Genomic DNA, 22,637 nt, shown 5'->3' on the forward strand with positions numbered 1-22,637 from the left:
TACAGGTAGTGAATTCCATTGTATAGAGACAGAGTATGAATACAGAGAGTGACCAGGTTTTCTTGTGGGTTTTGAGATAGCTAAGAGATTTTGTCTTTTGATCATAGGGATTGATTTGGTGTGTAAGGTGCGACTAGATTGGCTAGTGCAGGGCAGGCAGTAGGCTTGAAAATAAGGTTGTGCAAGGTGGATAGCTGAATAAAGGCAAATTAGTTGGGTAGTTCAAGCCAGTTTAATTCTAGGAGTGGTTTACGGTGGTGTTTGTGATATTTAGAGTTTATGGCAAACTTTGCAACTTTGTTGTAGCACTGTTCCAACTTGCTTACGGTAGAATTTTATAAGTTAGTTAAGATAGGGGCACCATACAGAAGAAAGTGAAGAAAAAATGTTTTTGCAAGGGTAGTGTTGGTTGCTGCAGTAAAAAAAATGTTTGTTTCTATATAAGAGTCCCAGTTTTTGATGAGTTTTCTTTATATTTTGCTGTATATGCAGGTCAAATGAAAGTTTATTGTGAGTGATAACATCTAGAAGTTTGGTTTCCTGCACTATTTCTATGGCAGTGTTGTCAGATGCAAGGATGTTGAAATGATCAGTGACAAGGGAGGTGTTTTTGGGATGAAAGAGTACTAGTTTTGTCTTCTTTGGATTAAGAAAGAGTTGGGCATTTCTTAGCCAGGATTCAACTGCTGTAAAGGACTTTTGAGAGTAGTTCTGGTAGTGATTGAGCAGTGCAGATTATGGTGGAATCATCAGCATATTGAATGAGGGTCCAAGGGTGAGAGGCAGTGTGAAGGATTTTTTTGTGAAAATGTTGAAGAGTAGGGGTCCTGAGCCTTGGGGGACTCCAGTAGGGTTGTGGAGAAAGGGTTAGAGTTTGTTGGACCATTTCACCGCTTGTTTACCTTGAGGTAGCTCTGAAACCATTTTACTGTGTTATGTGGGAAGCCTAAGTTAGTGTGTTCAAAAGTAATGGGTGAGACACTGTGTCAAAGGCCTTGGAGAGATCAAGGAATACTGAGGCTGTATAGCATCCTGCATCTCTGGCATTGTTCACAGTGTCTGTAAAAGATAATAGGGCTGTAGCTGAGTTATGGCTAGGTTGGATGCCACATTGGGTTTCTTCACAGAATGTCAAGATTTACCCATCATAGTGTTTGGTGTGTTCCTCCTAACATCTATATTAGTCTGGCAAATAGCCGGAGATGGAAGTCATGAAGTAATGATGAACACTTGAGTTTCAGACCCCACCACCTTCAGAACAGTCATGGTAATGCAAAATGTATTATGTTACAAACTTCATAGGTTTGTAACAGGCATATTTAAGATCTGCCCCTATACATCCCACTTAATGTTAGGCTTTGTCCACATGTGATGTTCTAAGAGGTGGCTAGGTTGGATCACAGCTGAGGAGCCTGACTCACCCTGGGAAAGGATAGCTCACATATGGCAACCACTATAGTGTTTGTCAAACAGTCGTGCCTGTGCCACTGCTAAGCCAGTTAATGGGATGTTGCCCATATTCATATGTTACCTGTGAATATGAGTATTATACATGTTTGTATTGTAAATCTAAGATACCTATATAGGGCACGTGCATAGTAAATTACTGTTGCAGATGTGTGTGTTAAACTGCATGTGATATATTGAATTAATAACATTCAACTGTACAGTATTCTGCTGGATAATATTCACAGCTGTGACTGACATCTGTAGTCACATACACATATACTTGTGTTATGTCAGCTATATTAATATGTTATCAATATTGATTTCCCCAGATGTCCTAGTATAACAGGTTGAGATGTATGATTGAGCTGTAGACTGTAAATACAGTGTACCATACTGACTTAGAAAACACATGTAAACCAGGTATCCCCTGAGCACATGTATGTATACGTATGTTCAGCTGAAAGGCACAAAAGTAATAACATGGGTCACAAGCAGTCCGGAAAATAGGTTGTGCATGTTGCACGTGTGTAATATCAGTGACACTGCATACAACAAAATAAAATGTGTACAGCTACTGATTGTTGCATTGCCATGACACTGATGTGGGTACTACAGTAGGCATGATTATCAGGTAGTAATCAGAGAAGTGTACAACTGTGTTATGACCCACTGTCCATGCCTACCACTAACAGCTATATCAACACCCATATTCACTGGATATTCAAAGTCTACACACCCCTGTTGGAATGCCAGGTTTGTGTGCTGTATGGCCAAGGAGACCACAGAAAGTCATTTCAAATTGTTTCTCACCTCAAATGTGACTCATAACTTGTACAATTCTATTGAAAATGAAACAAAGCTGTTTCATGGAAGGTGAGCAACCATTGCCAAGTGAAGATGTGACATGATGTTAGAGTACAAACCAAGACAAATGGATGCTGTAATCATCTCAGCAGGTGTTTACACAACATATCAATTTAAGGGTGTGCACACATATTCAACTGGCTTACTGTACTGAGTATTATTTTCCATATGTTTTCACAGGACAGATTATATTTCTATTGAATTGAGCAGGCTATAGGTTACATTACAAGTGGGGATTGTGTTGACACGAGCTTTTGTGGAGTCATGTTTCAGTTGCACAACTACCAGGCATTGTAACAGGGGTGTGTACACTTTATATCCACTGCAGCTATATGGGATCAGTAGCTGGGGTGCCTTCTGTGCAGAGTTTGCATGCCCTCCCTGTGGTCGCGTGGGTTTCCTCCAGATGCTTCAGTTTCCTCCCACACCCCAAAGACATGCTGTAGGTGGATTGGACACTCTAAATTGGCCCTAGGCATGAGTGCGTGCATGTGTGTGCCTTCTGTGGAAGGTTGGGCGCCAGGCTGGCAACTTGACACCGTAAAACTCCACTGCCAGTCATGAGTGGACAGGTGATCTGCTGTGGCGAACCCTAACCGAGAAAAGCTGAAAGAAGAAGAAGCTATATGGAATCAGCATTACCTGACCGGTACAACCAGCCTCCACCAATGATAGAGTAATCCCCCATGGTGGACAGCAGCAATACAGAAAGCACATAATAGGTTGCTATAGTGGCTGTACAGGGACACATAGGTGCAGATCACAACTTGGAAGCAAGTCCACCTCTATCTTGGCAAGCATGTAGGTTCAAAGGTGACTTCCTGTAAGGCTGACTATGACTATAAATGAGACATATCCACACCACCAAGGCCAATTGCATCAATGTCTCCACATATGTAGTCAGTCTCAGAAGCAGTAATTCAACCTGTACTGGTGGTAAAGCACACCTCATACACACATGCCATGGATACAGGCAACCTGCATCAGACAGATTAGGTGGGAACAGTACTACCCTGTCCACAACATTTGTACAGGGGGATATGCACCTCACCACACTCCCGCCCACATCAATGGTGAGCATGTACATAATGCCAACTGATGGCAACAACAGCAAGTCTCCATGGGGCATGAGAACATCACAGTCTGCCTCCTACATGAACTCAGGCATGTGCTCACAGCTCCATCACATGCTACTGTCAAGCACAGATGTGCCACCATCCACATGGAAGATGGCCACTGTCATCCTTCTACACAGAAATGAATGGAGAATAGTGGATTATGCTATTAAGTGTCCAATATTGGGGGAACTAGACAGGTTAGGGCCAGGAGTGTAATGCAAGATGCCAAAGCCATGATAGCTTACAGTGTTATGGTATAGTCTGGATTATTTGCAAGTAATATCCACTGTTGATGTGCAAGTGGACAACCGTATGAGGTTCTGTGACCTTTTCTCCTGTTTATGTCTTCTAGGTAATATGCAACATCCACGGCTCCCAGCATTTACCAACATAGGGAATGCGACCATCACACAATATGTCATACATCATCACAGCATCTTATTCAGCCGCAGAGCCCAGGATCTGCAGGAGAGGACCGCCCTGTGGAATGAGCTCATCCACAGGGTAAACGATGTCAGCCTGCACAGCCAAAATTATGAGCACTTGTGGCATCGTTGCACTGACCTCATACACCATGCCTGTCAGCATGCTGCTGCCATTGTGAGGGACCAGCTAGCCACAGGTGGGGGTCAGGCCATCCAGCCCCCACTGACACATGCTGAGGAGCTCCTCGCCAGCCTTGGGGCACCTGCCCACCAGACAAGCCATCATGCTGAAGACAGCATTGTGGAGGTAGGTGCCACCCACACAACGGATGAAGAGCATGCAGGTAAGGCCCCAGTGCACATTACTAGAACACTGTTGCTTATCCATTTTTATCTGTAAAGTATCTACATGCATATGTCAGATAAGATAGTCTGTTGCTGGAGTGTAGTAATGGACTGATGTGCATAATCCTTAGTATTGGGATTTGTACTGTTGATGTGCTGAAATGCTGTTTCCACCCTGTTCCAATGCCACAGGTGTGGCTACTGACATTACTTCTCTCACACAGCTATTTAGGTCCCACGTTATACAACTGGGAAAGCAGCCTGTAGCTGGTGAGTATGGAGTTGTTTTGTTCAGGTTTGACAATATACTGGACATGTTAAGCCTATGCTATTTGCCATGCACACATTTTACACACCTACCCATAATGTATGCTGTACATGTTCATTTTTGTTGGTGTTAACTGCACTGCATCACAGCGGTCACCATGGTGGCATACCTGAAGGGTAAGATTCCTGCAGTATTATGTGTGGACAGAGATAAACAAAATGTTGGGACAAATGGCCTACAGTAGGGACATGTATGAAACGTTACCCTTATGCAGTGGATACAACAGTGTATACACCACTATTACAGTGGCAACTGTTCCTGATAGTACATCACAAGCTGCCACCACAATATGTTATTTGGAGTGTGTGCACATATGCTTCCAGTGTTTTGTAAGGTTTGTATTCCCCATATTTGTTGCCCTAACAGAGGATTCCATATTATACATTAATTGCTCATGTTAGGATCACATTACAGGTTGTAAAAGGTGTGGAGTATGTTATTGTGGTCTGCCATTGTATATGACACCATTCACTCTTCTTGAGTACACACCTCCCATCCAGTACAGGGCCTCAATGTCACACCAAGTAATGATCTGCTGTCCAAGAAGTATGTCCATGACATTTGCCCAGTCGCCTGCAACAGAGGTAGCCATGGCTTGCACACATCTTACAAACCATGAAGTGGATACCATATCCAAAAGGTAGCAGACAGGAATGGGAAAAGTAACCTTACCTTACCATTGCATATACTATGGCAAACAGTGCAGACATCATCTATGGGTGTATGAAATATGGGAGAACAGTGATGTAGAAAATAAACAGATACCCATCCAAAACAGATGACAAAACATGTTGCAAACTAGTCATGGAGGCTGCCCAGAGACATGCAGCAACACTGAGGGAGTTGCAGGAATGTCTAGCAAGTACTGCCTGTGCAGTACCTGTTTCGACAATTACCTGGATTCTGCATAAGTGTGGCCTATGGGTTAGGGTAATCAGACAGAAGATCTGTCCCACATGAAACATCATCCAGGGCTCTGTACAGGTGGCATAAGCATAACATCAAGTCTCCCAAAGGCATGTGTTGCAATCTGTAATGGTGTCATGAGGCCAAGGCTCAAATCTACAGACAGTATTCATAAAGATACGTGTAGTGCACAAGCAAAACCTCACTCCACCTCAGGGCCACCATCCCCAACTTTTAGCTTGCTGGTGCCAGTGTGCACCTTTAGGGTTGCTGTTCATTAGCTGGAACTAGGCCGGTAGACATGGTGTTTGGAATTTGGAACACTGCAAAATAACACTCATGTGTGGCCCATAGTTGTCAGGCATTTGCAATAAGGCTGAGGATGGAGAGGGGTGTCAGCTTGAAACACAACAGTGAACTGAAGCATACATCCAAAGCTAGCTAAGAGTGGCTGTATCTGAACACAGTCAAGGTTATGAATTGTGCCAGACATAACCCAGACTCTACAGCAATAGTGAAGCCACTGTGTGACCTCCAAGGACTGTGCACATGACCTGACCTTGCAGTCTGGAAGAGTTGGGGGACCTTTGTAGGGCAGACAGACCAAATAATGCTAAGTAAAGATGGGCCATGCTAATATGCCTTTTCCAGGAATAGTGACTGCTGTAGTTCGCTTAACAGGTGCTTCAACAAACCATTGCGTTAAGGGTGTGCACACTTATGCAACTCACATATTGTATGCATCTCATTCAGCATCTCCACGACTAACACATTTCTTTGATACTGCATTGGATTGCACAGGTCATATGTCACATATCAGGTGTGTGTAATGTTAACAAATGCAGTATTGTGGCCCCATTGCATATCATAGAAGAGGCTGGCATGTCAAAGGGTGTGTACACTCCTCATATCCACATTAAGCATTGAAGGTTGTCAGTGTAACCAGATTTTAATGCACATACATGCACTGCTGATGATGAGATCTGCAAATCCAAGGTCAGGCATTAATTATTGACATCAGTCCTCATATCATCCCAGTTATGTGTCAGACAAACACATAGGGGCTATGAGCAACAGGGCAAACATAACTGCCAGACATCTACACATTCAGCAATGGTCTGTACACCTGTGAGGTATGGTGCACAGCACATGCCAGTGTGCTGTACAGGTGCACAGCAATAATGTGTACATGGGTGCAGTGTGTTCCAGGGGAAGGGGCATCACCTACTAACATAACTCATGCATCACAGAGATGTATAATGTTGGTAACAAGGATTACAAATGGCTGCATTGCATGCTGTTGAGTGCCATATATCATGCATGTTGACTGTTGGGTAATGAGAGGTCTGTTTAATATCTTTATGCCACTTCACCTGTAAGTGTGTGTGTGTGTGTGTGTGTGTGTGTGTGTGTGTGTGTGTGTGTGTGTGTGTGTGTGTGTGTGTGTGTGTGTGTGTGTATAGAAGTAAACCATAATGTACAGTTCTTAATTTACATTTCTTGTCTGCCCCTTACAGGTGGCGAGGTGGGTCAGGGTCCCTCCTGCAGACAAACTGATGTTAGTGTCCATACAGACTCTGACAATGATGATAGGCATAGTGAGTCACAGGCAGGATTGTCAGGGGCTGAATCTGTGCCATTGGTTGCCATCCCACTTTTATCCACCCCTTCCCTGCACACAGTCACAATGCCCACCCACACCCCATCACCAGTGGCCATAGATGAGGGAAAGTTGGTGGGTGGGGGCATGCGACAGGAAAGTGTGGGGATTATGGCAAGTGTGTCTGTACACAGCAGCCATAGCTGGATGACCAGCGAGGTCCCACACAGGCAGATGTACAGGGGTACTCGTAGGAGAACTGCTGGCCATCATGCCCCTGGCAGAACTGCCACACCAGGTGTCACCAGACGCATGTTTTGGCCCATCATGGAGGCACAGGCATGTATGGAACATTACACCAGAGATAGTCTGATACTCCAAGGGCTACTCCTCCTGCTGTACATGACTACATATGTGATCATGCAGATGCCCACCATTATTTTGCAGAAGTCATGGATAGATGGTTGGGTGAGATGGTAGGAATCCTCGACGGTGTGGTGTGGTGGGAGTAGGGCATCGGCCACATGGATGTAGGTCAGCAACACCAACAGGTGGAGGTCCACGTGGATTTGCAACATCTCACAACCGCTCCCGTAGTGGCAATACCAGCACCAACACTGCAGGGGGGTGCTGTCCACACCACAAATCAGCAGGCCATGTGCATGTGGTCCTGACTGGTCCCAAAAGGGATGTGGATCCAGTGGACAATTGTCATCATCAGAGAAGAGTACCTTATTTTGGCTTCTGCCTGGTGGTGCCCATGCAACCCCTGGCAGGCGCAGTTCCCATGTATGAGGCCGGACATGGTGAACTGTACACCCTGCCATGTACGGTCCACAGCTGTCCAACATACCCCTGTATAGGGCAGCCACATGGCAGAACTGTGTGCATACATACTGTGAAGACTGCCAGCCTAACCAGATAGAATTGTGCAGATGAGTCTATCATTTGTAAATATGAATGTTGAACTGCAGACTTGTTTTCTTAATTGAAAGAAAATACTGTGAAATGTTGAACTACAAGTTTGTTCTCTTAAATGAAAGAATATGCTGTGAAATGTTGAACTTAAAACAATTTAGCAGCATTGCCCTCTGCTGTAAAGGAAGCTAAGTCAAGCATTTCATGTCTGTCCTTTGAAGTTAAAATTATTTCATGTCTGTCCCTTTGAAGTTAAAAATGGAGTCGGTGAGTCTGGAGTGAAGCATCCTGCCTACTGTTTTAACTTAAGGAATAATTACTAGAGTTTACATGTGGAATGTCTTTTATGGCTGTAGTTTCCTGCAGGTGCACGATAACAAGATTGTAGTATCTGTCAGCCTGAGAACCCCAGAAAAGTGTAAAAAAATGATGTAATGGGAATCAGGACTGATGATTGCAATTTAAACAGAGAGAATCAGAAGGCGTTAAGCATTTTTGTCTTGACCATTCAACTCATCAGCACTCTGCCTGTTTTCTTATGTAAGTTACCATTAGACTTGTGTTTTCTTTTAGAACTAGCTAGAAACTAGAAAGATTAGACTTACCCCCGGATTTACAAAGCCCTTTATAGTGTGCAGGAATAGTTTAAGAGCTATTTTTGGCAATTTGGCCGACGTGCGATCCAGGATCGAGCTCGAGGGACATGCATGTGAGCTCTTACACTAATCCTGTATTGACTGAGCTTCTGTATGCAAATTACCTTCATTTGCAGGTGAAAACCATGCAAATGAAGGTAATCTGCAATCCAGGAAGCTGGCAGCTCTCCGTGCAGGACGAGTGCAGTGTGCAGAAATGTACTCGGTTAGTAACCGAGTACATTTCTGCAATCTACAAAATGGAGCTATGACAGCACCAAATAAAGGCTGCATATCATAAAGAAGCATGCCAATGGCCAAGTAGAAGGCCATTGGCATTGCAAACTTTTTTTTTTTTTCGCCGATCTCGCCTGTTTAAACATAGGGCAGCGGCACACAAACGGGATTGAGGGGAAAATAAAATAAACATAAAATAAGCATTGTAACTAAAATCAGTATTCTGCCATGCGAGTCAATGGCAAGCAGAAGACAACCTGGCCAGTGAGTAATGTTTGCTAAGGGGGTAGGCTCAGTGTGGGACATGTAACTATGCATTAGCAGACAATCCTATGCAAATGAGGGAAAGGTTAGTGAATCCCAGATTTTCCCAGGGTGTGAGGCAGGTCCCAAGAGTGTAAGAGTATAAATTGCTTGGTGTAAGACTAGGATATAGGTGACATCATGGGGGGTGTCAGGGATACTGCAAGTGGATTGGAGTCCTGTGGCTCGGGATTGCTCCTAGCTTAGCACAGCTAAGCTAGGGGTGTGTCTAAACCTGCCTAGCACTCTTTACAAAGTGAAAGTGGGTGTGTGCGCTGTGCGCCAGGTTTTACAGGAATAAAAAAGAAGTTAAACTAGGAAATAGCAGCTCTGTGCACATATGAGCACTCCGTTTGCATTGCGTGTACACAGGGAGACAATGGGAAGGGAAAACAGCAGTAGGAAGGTAATCAAGGAGAACTAGCTTAGCTGACAGGTGAAATGTATCAGAATTAGCCAATTACACAGGCAGCAGACCAGCCCAGCCCAGCCCAGCACACCACTATAAACTATGCAAACACCTTTCCCCCCTTGGTTTTCCCAAAAACTCTGCACCACCGGTGTATACAGATGGGGAAATTTTACAAAACGAAAGCAAGAGAAAAAATGTTAGAGGCTGCTTTTGCTATCATAAACCAGCATGTGCAAGAGGTGGAGGGTGGTGAGGATGTGAATGTTGCTGAGCAACCCACAGTGAGAAGACAGAGAAGAGTGTACAGACCCAGGGTAACCTACCAAGGGCTACATGAGCTGGAGATAGTGGAGCGCTATAGGGTAGACAGGGACCTCATACAGCAAATTGTTGAGCTGTGCCAGCCACGCCTCACACACAGAACCAACAGAAGGGAACCCATCCCAGTGGATACCAAGGTATGTGTAGGCCTAAGAATACTAGCTACAGGTACCTTCCAAAGGCCAACTGGGGATATGATGGGGATTTCACAGGCATCAGCATCCAGGGTACTCCATCAGTTCCTGGATACCATATCAGCACATGACGGTGAGCAAGTATATTTCCCCATCACCCGTGAGGCGCTGGCCAGTAATATGCATCTCTTCCACCAAATAGCAGAATACCATGAGGTAGTGGGTGCAATAGACTGCATGTACATATGCATTAAAGCACCACCAGCTGAGCAGGGTAGGGTCTACATCAACCGCAAGGGCTCCCCCTCCATCAACTGCCAGGTCGTGTGCAATGCCCAGGGCATAATAATGAATATGTGTGCTGACTGCCCTGGAAGCTACGACGATTCCCACATCTGGCATCTGACGCAGCTGTACCAGACATTTGCCAATGAGGACATCCCACATGGTCACCTAGTGGGGGATGCTGGATATGCACTGGAGCCATGGCTGATGACACCCATCAGAAATGCACACACACCCGAACAAGAACACCATAATGAGGCACACTCACAAACACGAATCATAATAGAGCGTGTGTTTGGGATGCTCAAGTCATGGTTCCGGTGCCTGGACACATCCGGTGGAGCCTTGCAGTACTCATCAACTACATGTACCCAAATTGTCCTTGTATGTGTCATGCTACACAGTATGATCCTGCAGAAACAGCTGCAGCAGGAACAGCATGGGGCAGGGCCACACAGCCCCCACCAGTGCCAAGGCCTGCACAGGCGCAGAGTGACTCAGAGGAGGAATAACCTGAGCCTGCCCCAGTAGGCAGAAGGAGGCATGCCCAGTATGCCCTGGCCTTGGCAAAGAGGCAACACATAGCATATGCACTGACACAGTAGGGACCCAGGGAATGACACCTCTCTCCGACTTGCACATACAGTAAAAGGGATACCAAACATGACACTACCTGTGCTCAACCATGTATAGGGAGTGTACTATGTGCATCCGACATAGGCAGCCCTGCAGCACCACCCTCAAGACTGGGACACCCACAAGGTAAGTGACCTACACATGCCAGTTGGGAGGGGCACATACCCAACAACAGTCACAGCCAGCAGGATAGGTGTAGACAAACACAAACAAATGCTGTGCTATGGCCTCTGAATGAGCCCCATGGGTAACCCCTACCCCAGGCCTACACAGACAGACTACAGCAGGCCAGACAGTTGGATGTTAGTTTTGAAGGCTAGGAAGTCAGAAACTAATATTTAGGTAGTTAAAGCTAAGATCTGTAGTATACTGGTATGCCTCTAGCCAGCACGATAGGTAAGACTACAGACTGAAATGGTGTACCCGACATACCAGTACAGTCCTAGCAAATGTGTAAAAGTGTAAGATGTGCCCCACCATCCTACGTATACTTATAGTAAGTCAGGTGTTCCCCCCACCCCTGTGTAGAAATGTAGAAACAGTCAGGTGTCCCCCCTGCTATGCAGAAATGTAGCAACAGTAAATGCCAAATGACCGATGTATACCCTGCAGACACAGCATTCTACCTGTCGGTGTACAACACAAAGGTCAGCACCGCAGTACAAACTACTTGGACTTGATCCACACATGCAGTATAGATGGCCATACTGGGCATGCTCACACACTTAGAGGAATGAAGGCAATGTCAGTCAACAGCATACTGAAAGTCCATACTGGGCATGCTCACACACTTAAACACATGAAGGTCATGTCAGTAAACACCAGTGGACCAGACATATCTGGCAGTTGCAGTTCTTAGTGCAGACACATGTCAGTATGCACCACTCCTGCCTTGCACACACAGTGGATAGGAATACAGACATATATGTAAAGACAACACACTATAATAAGCCAAAGGTAGAAGGACATAGATGTGTTGAAGAGGGTGACCATGACAAGGAGCCATCTGGGCCTGTCCCACCCAGTATACAGCCAAAGGGCCCCAAACACATGAGGTGCAGGTGTCAATGCAGAAAATAGACACCAGTATCTGTCAGCATGATGGCGTGTTGCACGTGCCAGTTGTGCAACATGACTGTACAAGGAAGTAGTCACCTAGCAGCTGTATACACATACCTGTGGCATATGACCCCGTGTGTGCCCGCATGCGGCATGTCAACCCCTACATGAATGGGTACGGCCCATGTATACACTGCCCTCCCCATAGCAGTATCATGACACGCCTGCTGAGGTCATCCAATGTGAAATACACCTTTGGGAGAGCTGTAGCTCAGTCATCCCCATGGGGCATCCCATAACTGTGTACTGCTGTACTGATAAACTAGTTAGGTAGTAGTCCTAACCCCAGACTTGGCAACTGTGTGAGTGTGTGTGTCTCTTGGTCTCTGACTGTGTAGAGAGAAATGCTTTGTAGGCTACTCACACTCTGTACAGTTCATATACACAACTTTGGCAAGGCTGCTGATGTCACTCACCTAGAAATACACCTCTGGGGAAATCATAGCCCAATAATCTCTGTAGCGCATCCTGTAACTGCATACTGCTGTAGTGTGATAAAGTAGTTAGGTAGGTGTTCTCACCCTAGACCTGGCAACTGTGTGAATGTGTGTGTGTGTGTCTGACTGAGTAGAGCGAATGCTTTTTAGCCCACTCACACCCCGTACAATACATATACTCAACGTTTGCAAGGCTGCCAATGTCACTCACCTAGAAATACACCTCTGGGGAAATCATAGCCCAGTAATCCCTCTAGCGTGTCCTGTAACTGTGTACTGCTGTAGTGTGATTTAGAACTGTGGTAGGGTTCCATCTCCACCCATGGCAGCTCTGGATGTTTTGTGTGTGTTCCAATGTTTGTGTATGGAGGAATGCATCATAGGCTACTTAGTCACAGTGCATTTCAAATGCCCTAATTTGGCAATCCTGCTGATGTCATTCTTTGTGAAATACAACTTTGTGGAACACGGTCTGTGGTGCGACCTATAACTACTCCATGCTGAAGTGTTATATAGGCCTTGGTCAGGAGTTCAATACCCACACATGGTTGTGGATGGTTTGTGTGTGTCTGACTGTCTGAGTAGGGAGCAATGCATTTTAGGCTTGTCACTTGCAGTACAGTTGAAATGGCCCTCTTTGGTAATCCTGCTGATGTAATTCAATATGAAATAGACCTTTGGGGAAGAAGTACATCAGTAATGTCCGTGGCATGTACTATAACTGCATAGTGCTGTAGTGTAATAAACTAGTTAGGTAGGGGTTCAACTCCCAGATATGACAGGTGTGTGTGTGTGTGTGTGTGTGTGTGTGTGTGTGTGTGTGTGTGTGTGTGTGTGTGTGACTTGGATCCTGTGTAGAAGTGGTGGGGAGTGTGTGACACCTGTGAGCAATGTGGAGGGGGTTTTGCTTATTTCTTTTATGGTGGCCCCATTATATATCACAATGTCAACCATACAGGGATAACAGATGTAAATTAGCCGAGAGGCTGGGGTGCAAAGCCATACCCATACATGTGACATCTAGGCCAGCCACGTGTTTGGCTGTGGGGGGGTGCCTATTCGTACAAGACGTATAGTGTGTGGGGCCTCTCAACCCCTTTAATGGTGCATGTGGACATATGTGCATTTGTTAATCTGCCATTGCTATCTACAGATGTATGGCCATATATACCTATATAGATTTATGTATCTGCTAATATATATATATATATATATATATATATATATATATATATATATATATATATATATATATATATATATAAAACCATGATGCCAAAAAAACAATGATTTCTTTGTCCTTAAATTGACAATATGTTATTTATTCCACAATTGACAGCAAATATCACCATAAAATCTCTTAGTGCCTCGGCCGAAATAAGCCTTTACCGAGGCCGAGGCGCTAAGAGATTTTATGGTGATATTTGCTGTCAATTGTGGAATAAACAACATATTGTCAATTTAAGAACAAAGAAATCATTGTTTTTTTTTGGCATCGTGGTTCCAGTACATTTCGGTTTTGTGGTTTTACACATACATATATATAATCATGTCCATATACACCTACATAGATATATATATCTGTGTACACATATGTAATAACGTGCTTGTGTATATGTAGACATAATAGGTGTAGACACATATATGTGTCAATTTAGACGCATGTATATATGTGCATATATATTGATATATATATGCATATAGTTTTGGAAAGTATATATATATATATATATAAATCTACATATCTTGATGTATTTTATCTGTTTAGATATTAATATAGGTACGCACACATACATCTAGATGTTGGTATACATTCTCTGTACTGTTGCATGACTGGACTGGATGATATGTTTCTGAAAGCATCAAATCTCTTTGTATCTGTCATGGCTTAGTGGGAAATGACTTTGTCTATGGTGTGCAGGGTCCTTGGTTTGAGCCTTGCTAGAGCTGTTTATTTTGTTGCTGGGCAGAACATGGCCCATTGGATACATAGTAATTAAGGCACTTTAAAGCAGTTGTAAGCAAGTTTGCACGGGTTTGCATGGAGCTAAGCAATGTCTACACAGGTTAAGCAATTCAGCAGCTAACTCAGTGGGCACCAGGCCTGATGCGAGGCTATGATTACACATGACAGGTGAGTTGCCATTATATTTTGTAGTTCATGTAGTACACAGCCAAGGATGTCATCTGGTCCCATGGATGCTGTATTATTAGCTGTGGGCAGTGCATTTTCTGCCTGTGTGGCTGTGATTACTGGGCAGTGGAACCCTTTTTGTATTGACATGGGCACTTTTGGGGGTGAGAGGGGGTGAATGTGGCACTAAATCAATTTGCCAGGATATTGGCACATTCCGTGGGAGCAGTCTATGTAATGCCATTCTGTTGCAGCTCAGAGCACTTCTGAGCATTGACAGTTAGAATTCAGACATAATTATAGAATGCTGTGTGGTTGTCTGTGGAATCTGTGTTGATTATAGTTACATAACCTGTTTTGAAGGATTCCATGAGGGATCTCAATGTCTTACTGGGGCTGGTAAGGGTGTTGTTTGCATCCTTGGATTACCCTTTTTTCTTCAACAGTGTCTACTGTCTGTTGTATACTCTGTAAATCGCAGGAGACCACCAGACTGGCTTGATTATTTGGGAGGTGAGCATCGTGGTTCTATGTGGGATGTCAGGAATCATGCACAAGTGGCTGTGCTCATACAGTGGTATAGTCCAGGATTTATCAGTTGAACTGGCAGCTCCTATCTCCATGGGTGTCACAAATATTGTCACTACTGCCTTGAGTAGCATGAAGTTGGCTTTGGAGAGGTCTTTTACAGACAACTGTATATGCATTCCTTTCACATGTTCAGTTTGATTAGCCTATGGTGGGATTACTTTGGTGGAACTGCAGTCCCATGTACTGTTGTGATGGCTTAGTGGTTAGTTACTGTGACAATAGTGTACAGAGTCCTGGGTTCATGACCTGCAAAGGCAGGTTATTTTTGTTCTGGCCAGAACAGCAGTTAATGCATACAGACTAATTAGGGCAATTTAGGTCAGTCACACTCAATAAAATTAAAATGCCCTACTCTGGCAATCCTGCTGATGTCAATCACTGTGAAGTACACCTTTGGGGAAGGGGTGCTCCAGCAGTCTCTGTGGTGCGTGCTATAACAGCGTAATGCTGTAGTGTGATATACAACTCTGGTAGAGGTTCTATTCTTACACATGGGAGTTGTGGATGCTTTTGTGTCTGTACCTATGCCTGTGTAGAGAGCAATGCATGTTCGGCTAGTCACACTCACTACAATTCATTCACCCTACTTTGGCAGTCCTGCTAATGTCACTCACTGTGAAATAAACCTTTGGGAAAAGAATATGCCACTAATCTCTTTGGTGCGTTCTATAATGGCATAGTGCTGTAGTGTAATAACTAGTTAGATAGGGGTTCTAATCCCAGATGTGACAGGTGTGTGTGTCATAATGTGTTGATGTTTGTCGTTTGTGTCCTGTGTGGATGTGGTTGTGAGTGTGTAACAACTGGACCCAATGGTGAGTGTGTTTTTAAACCTTCTTATATGGTGCCCGTAGCATAATTCACAATATCCAATGTGCAGGGATAACATATGTGATATCAATACATAGTCAGTCATGGGTTCGATACCCTGGACTGGTAGGTGTGTGACACAAATATGCTTGCCTTTTACTCTCCCAACCCACCCTGACTTATCTTTGCCTCTGTCTGCCTCTCTCACTTCCTCTCTAGTGGATGTGGAGACTTACACCTGCTTTGCTTAGGCAGTGGCATGTGTATTGTCAGTCATGCTCATGATCAGCTGATGGCATCTGCACAGATTACAGCCCTCCTCTAGCTGATTGCATGTGGAACAGCTGTGGTAACATTCCCATAGCCAATTGCATGGAAACACACTCCAATATCTAGGAACATCATGTTGGTGTTGGGCCTTTTCATTTACTGTGAGCAGGAACTAGATCTGCTGTTTGGCAAACAGCATCACAGATAGATTAGGGACTTACCTCTGACAACATACACTGTGGAAACAGGCCAATACACAGGAGGGGGATGTGCCTATCCTGACTACAGACTGTAACTGCTGCTATACTGCAGTTGGGGTATTATTGGTTTAACAGGGTGTGTGTGGATATGGCTGTCCTACATGTTTTAATACTTGTCATGTTGGTGCTATGTTTATGAGGAATCCCCATCTTTAGGGTCATCTGCAGACTGGGCAGTTTGTGGTGCCTTGTGTTCCTTGTGTTACCCACAGAGCACCTGTCTCTCAACTGCAGTAGGTAGTGTGAGGATTGCAGTCAGTAGATGGTGACAGCCGGGAGAGGTACTGACGTCATATCCCTCATAGGACATATGTTGCATCACACCCTGTTATGACAGAAAATGTATGAGGTCACCACAGCGACATGTCAATATTGGCCCTGTGCTTGTGCCTCCAGCCACAACCCTGTCAACCTTTGTACATATGTCATGCAGTAGGGGATGCATATGTTCTGTACACCATATTCATTGACAGCATAGCTGATAAGCAGCCAGTGAGATATCAGACTGCTACACATGTTGTGTATAGTAGGAGTTATATCTGAGGACATAGCCTAGGCATTCTGTGGTTGTGTGTACAGTACTGAGGTATGTGTAAGTCTGGTAATTGTTGACAGTGTGTGTATAGTGCATATGTACCTTGGCCTGTGCAGAGACTGTGGTAGATGTCATTGTTCTTGGTCCAGTTCTATCTGATGTTACATACTGCTCCACTGTATGTCACCCTATCAGCTTAAATGTTTGTAGGTGAGAATGCACACATGTCCCAAACCACAGATAACCATCGGACCACACTGTGTTGCGGCCCAGTATATGTAGGGTTGTTGTGTGAGTGGCTCATATTATGATGGTGTACATCAGATAGTCCATATACTGTAATAGTATGCTAGCTTACCATATGTGGCTGTGTTCACATTGGCTGTGGTTATGCAGTTCCACACAGGTGTCTTTTACTCTGTGATGCAACATGCCTGTAGAGCCTGCTATCTATGCAGGTACATGTGTATTCCCAAATAGGAGATGTAGCCCAGTGTTGAGTCAGTCTGCCTGTAGCCTGCACTGTGCTTTGTTACATGCCTAGCAGCTTACTGTACTTATCCAGTGAGATGTCATGTCCAGATTCTTGCCAGATGTACTGCTGCCTGGTCACCATAGCAGTCATGTATGTCAGACAATGCAGTGGGATGCTGTTCAGATGTATGTCAGCAACTAGTGGATAGTATGTGGCCATGGCACCTCTGTACCAGCAGTTATTAAGTGTCAGGACAGACAGGGTTGTATGACTGCATAACCTATGGAGGCAAATGTGTACCAGTATGTACGTGTTATACCCATCTACATGGCTGTTAACATCCACATTGACAGACCTGGTCCACATGTCTTGCATGAAGGGGTTCTGTGTATACCCTTGGACTGACCTGGGTGTGTCAGACTGTCTGCATATAGGTTCATAGGTTCATAGGTTCATACTAGGCTATCTGCCCGAGGGCATTTACAAGCCTAGCCCATAGTTTTGTGGCTTACGCCACCCCTTTAGTATGGGGAACTATACCCATTATTTTGCTGTGCCTCTGTTGAGCAGTGACACTGAGGTAATCCCTGGGGTATATCTGCGATCTCCCATCCATTGGTCAAGATTTCTCTTGAACAAGGCCAGTGAGTGCTCTGCCTCACATATACCGGGATTTTATTCCACAGCATAGGGAGTCTTTGGGTGATGAATCTATCCCTCCAGCACGTCCTATTAATAGCCGTGTCGAGGTTTAAGTCTCCCGCCCTTGTGGCTCTGATGGATCTAGATTTTTGAAGTGAAGCATATTCATCAAATCTGGGTTTGACATGGCCTTGTATGTTAGGCAAAGGTCACCTCTGAGCAATGCGTGACTGACTAGAGCTGGAGTTCTTTCAGTCGGGCAGCATAGGACAGATGTTTGAGACCCTTTATCCTTTTGGTGAGGAACTTTTGTGGCCTCTCCAGCTGCTGCAAGTGTCGGGTCAGATACATTCGAATGGGGCATTGTACTCAATCATTGGTCTGATGAGTGATGAGTATAGGGAGACTATGACCTCCTTGATCTAGATGAGAATCCCTTCATGATAAGGTGGGCAATGTAGAAGGTCTTCCTAACTACTTTAGCTACATGGGTGTCGAATGACAGACTACTATCAACCTGGGTCCCCAGGTCCCTGATAACTTCTTCTGTACTCAGTGGATTGCCACCTATTTGGTAGCTAGGGGTAACCTTGTTTTTCCGAAGGGTATGACTATGCATTTTTGGCATTTAACTTAGGCCATGGCTCTGGCACCAGTTATCCGTTTCTGTGAGACCCTTCTGAAGGATATCTGTGTCAGATGTGTTTTCTACTATGGCCCAGTTTGCAGTCATCTGCAAACTTTGTCAGCCATAACCCTCCTGTGTTTGCTTGTACTGGAAAAGTAGATGCCAAACAAGAGTGGGCCCAGGACTGAGCCCTGGAGTACACCACTTGTGACAGGCTTTGAGTCTGACATGGCCAGCAACTCTGACCCTGTGGGTTCTATCACTCAGCCAGTTTGCAACCCATCTTGTGATGTATGGGTTAACATTTAAGCTGATGAGTTTTCAATGATACCCAAGTGGGGTATTGTATCAAAGGCCTTCGCCAGATCGAGGTAGGCTGTATGGACTGCCTTTCCTCATCAATGGCTTTGGTGACTGTTTGAAAAAGTCAACCAAGTTTAGAAGGCATGATCTGCCTTTGACAAAGCCAAACTGGGATGGATCCAAAGTCTGCAAATTCCTATGTCTTTATTTATGAGGTCCATTATGATCCTCTCCATGGCTTTGCAGATAAGGCTTGTCAAGCTAATGGGGTAATTTCAGGGTCGGTGGAGGCACCGCCTTTGTGAAGTGGGACCACAGTTGCAGTGCGCCACTCCTGGTATTATCCAGAGGTAAGACTATGATTAAACAGCTGTCCTAGCTGTGGGTTTAATTCCTCGTTGAGTTATGGAGCACACAGCCGGGGACACCATCAGGTCCCATGGATGCTGTGTTTTGCTTTGGAGAGAGCAGTTCTCACTTGGCGTTGGAGATGTTTGGGGGTTGCAATGCTGGTATAGATATCTCTCCTTTTGGGGGAGGGGAGAAGTTTGCACTGAACCTGTCAGCCAGTATGTTGGCAATGTCTGTAGGATCAGTAATCTTCACATCATTTTGAACTAGTTCTGAGCATATCTGGGAGTTTCCTCCCAGGTTTCTAACATAGCTAAAGAAGGCCTTATGATTGTCTTTTGAGTCTTTAGCTATTTTTCTCTCAAAATTTGCTTTGGATGATTTTATGAGAGCTCTTAGTTTTTACTTATAGTGATCAAGGGTGTCTTACCTTTAAGGATTTTGCTCTATCTTGTAGTAGCTTCGTCCTTTTGTTGTAGAGTTTGTTTATGGCTGGGGTCCACCAGAGTGGGCTTGCCTTTGGTACAAAGAGTCTTTGTTTTGCTTGGGATTGCCTTATCCATGCAGTCCTGCAGGTGCTGGTAGAAGGCATTTGTAAGTGATTCAGCGGCTTGAGTACTGTTTTCCGTCGGCTCGGGGCCTTAAAGGAGACCACACTAGTCTTTAGAAGTGTGAAGTCGGCTTTAGAAGTTCTTTACTGTGGTCTTTTATTTCAGGTGGGGTGGGATGAGGACCTCCAGCGAGATTAGTTGTGATCTGATCTCACCAGTGAGGGGTATACTTCCGGTGTTGAACATTGTGCTCCCATGTTCGTGATGATGAGATCAAGTATGTTTTCTCCTCTTGTGGGATGGTGACTAGTTGTTCCATGGCATTTGAGTTTATGAATTCCAGGAACTTTTGGGCTAGGTGTTTGGGCTTGAGTAGTGTTCCCAGTCTATATTAGGGTAATTGAAGTCACCTAGTATGATGGTGTTTGGTGATACATTTATCCCTCTAGTGTTTTCAGGAAGGCCATGTGAGGTTCCTGAGTTTGTGAGGGTGGCCTGTAACATGCTACAATTTGCAGAGCAGTCTTGCCTATGGTTAATTGCACCTGGATGGTCTCCGATGCATCGTTGCCACCAGTCTTGAGGTGTGGGTGTCTTTGATGAATATGGATACCCCCTCCTTTCTTGGTATTGTCCATTTTGGGGCGGAACGCATGATAAGAGGTAAAACCTGATAGTGCTGGGGTGCTCTCAGGAGCCTTGAACCAGGTTTCTGTCACTGCACAGACATCGATGTTCTCCATACTGAGAAGGGCCTCGAAAGTGCATTTTGAGATTTAGACTTCTGGCATTGAGCAGCATTACCCTTAGTTTTTTCCTTTTTGTGTTCTAGGGTGGTAGGTTTAGAATTTGAGCCTTGCCTAAAAAAGGCACTATGGGGGTGGCAAGAGCCTTTGCCAATATCCGGAATCCCAGGGGTGACAGGTGCAAGCCGTCCCTTGCGAAGCAGCGTGGCTTGTCCAGCATGTCATCCCAGGCAGACAGACATTGGATCCCCTTTGAATGACACCAGAGTTTAAGCCAATTGTTAAAGCTGATCATCTTATCTCTGTATTGTGGATATTGTGTATTGTATATTGGCCACATCGCAGCTGTAGTCCACAGGGGCAGTACTGTACTATGATGACCTTAGGATGTCTGTAACTAGCCAATGGCACACATGTTAACAGCAGATGTGGCCTCCCACACACACTATTTCTGTGAAGACAATCCCGTTTACAGTAGCAATAGTCTACAAATATATCTGCACTACATACATGACATCCCCTTGCACTGAGAGTTTGGGACTACTGGGGCTGAGGTAGGGCTCCACTCCATGTGCAGGACATATGGTAAACATATATGTATATATAAGTATACATATATTTATATAGATATGTACACATATACATATCTTGCTTACTGTATGACAACAGTTTTACACATATGTGCCTATGTTCCAGCCTCTGTTTTCCACCTACATACCAAGCTTTGCACATATGACATACTGTCAGGGGTTGTAAGTAGTGGGCTGTGTGTTTGTCATGGTGTCATTCCTGCCATCACTCCACTGCTGTTGTGTCCCCCACATATACTGGGGGTTGGGGCCAAATAAGTGTGGGTTTCACCTACACAATACATGTGTGCCCTAATGCACTCCAGAGGCCAGTGTATTCAACAGTGGTATATGGCCCAGTATTAGTGAGTGTAGGGGCAGTGTACCATGACTAACCTAGGCTGTTACAACATGTGTGGGTATCTGGGATAAGCTGCCTTAAGGTATCTGGATGTACTTTACCATACAATCCACCTTGGGTAAATGTAGGCCTACTGCCTCCTGCCATTTGGGATGTTCGGTTTGTCAGTGTGATTGTGATGGTGTCAGGTATGCCTTGTTATGTAACAGATACATCCCATTGTGTCAACTGAGATCTGTACCCCCTAGGGATTGTGTACAAACTGTAGATAGAGGCTGCTGACCTATACATCTGCATTACATACTGTTGATTGTCTGGTATGCTGTGGCGCAGTCTGTCATTACTGATGTACTACTTGAAGGCCTCGGCCTGGACAGCAACATATGTCAGCCTTCTCAGACTACTGTCTTACTATAACTGTTTCACAGTTGCATTACACTGTTCATATGGATGTCAGTGTCTAAACAGCTATATGGCATGGCATATACAACTGTCATAGTACACAAATAAAGCTTTCACACTCATTTATGCACACCTGTGTGTGGTATATACCCTTTCACATCTCTGTGGGTATATGTTGCAGGCTATGAATGCCATTCATATGGGGGGCTCATACAGTTTCCAGTTGGTAAGGTGGTGACTGTAGGAATACTGGCTGCTCCATATTATGTGCACATACTTCATATGTATATTACTGTACAAATCTCTGTGTGTATGTGTAATGATTTATATATCTATATATATATGTGTGTGTATTTATATATATATATATATATATATATATATATATATATATATATATATATATATATGGATTCCTATCAGATTGCCGAATGCTCATTTGACCGAAACTCATTTCACCGAAGCCAAATGATTGAAAACTTATTTCACCGAAAGCTCATTTAACCAAAATTAATTTCACCGAAAATAGTACAGGCA

Source organism: Protopterus annectens, chromosome 1.part2 (genome assembly GCF_019279795.1).
Source record: "Protopterus annectens isolate FY-2018-M chromosome 1.part2, PAN1.0, whole genome shotgun sequence".
Taxonomy (NCBI): domain Eukaryota; kingdom Metazoa; phylum Chordata; order Ceratodontiformes; family Protopteridae; genus Protopterus; species Protopterus annectens.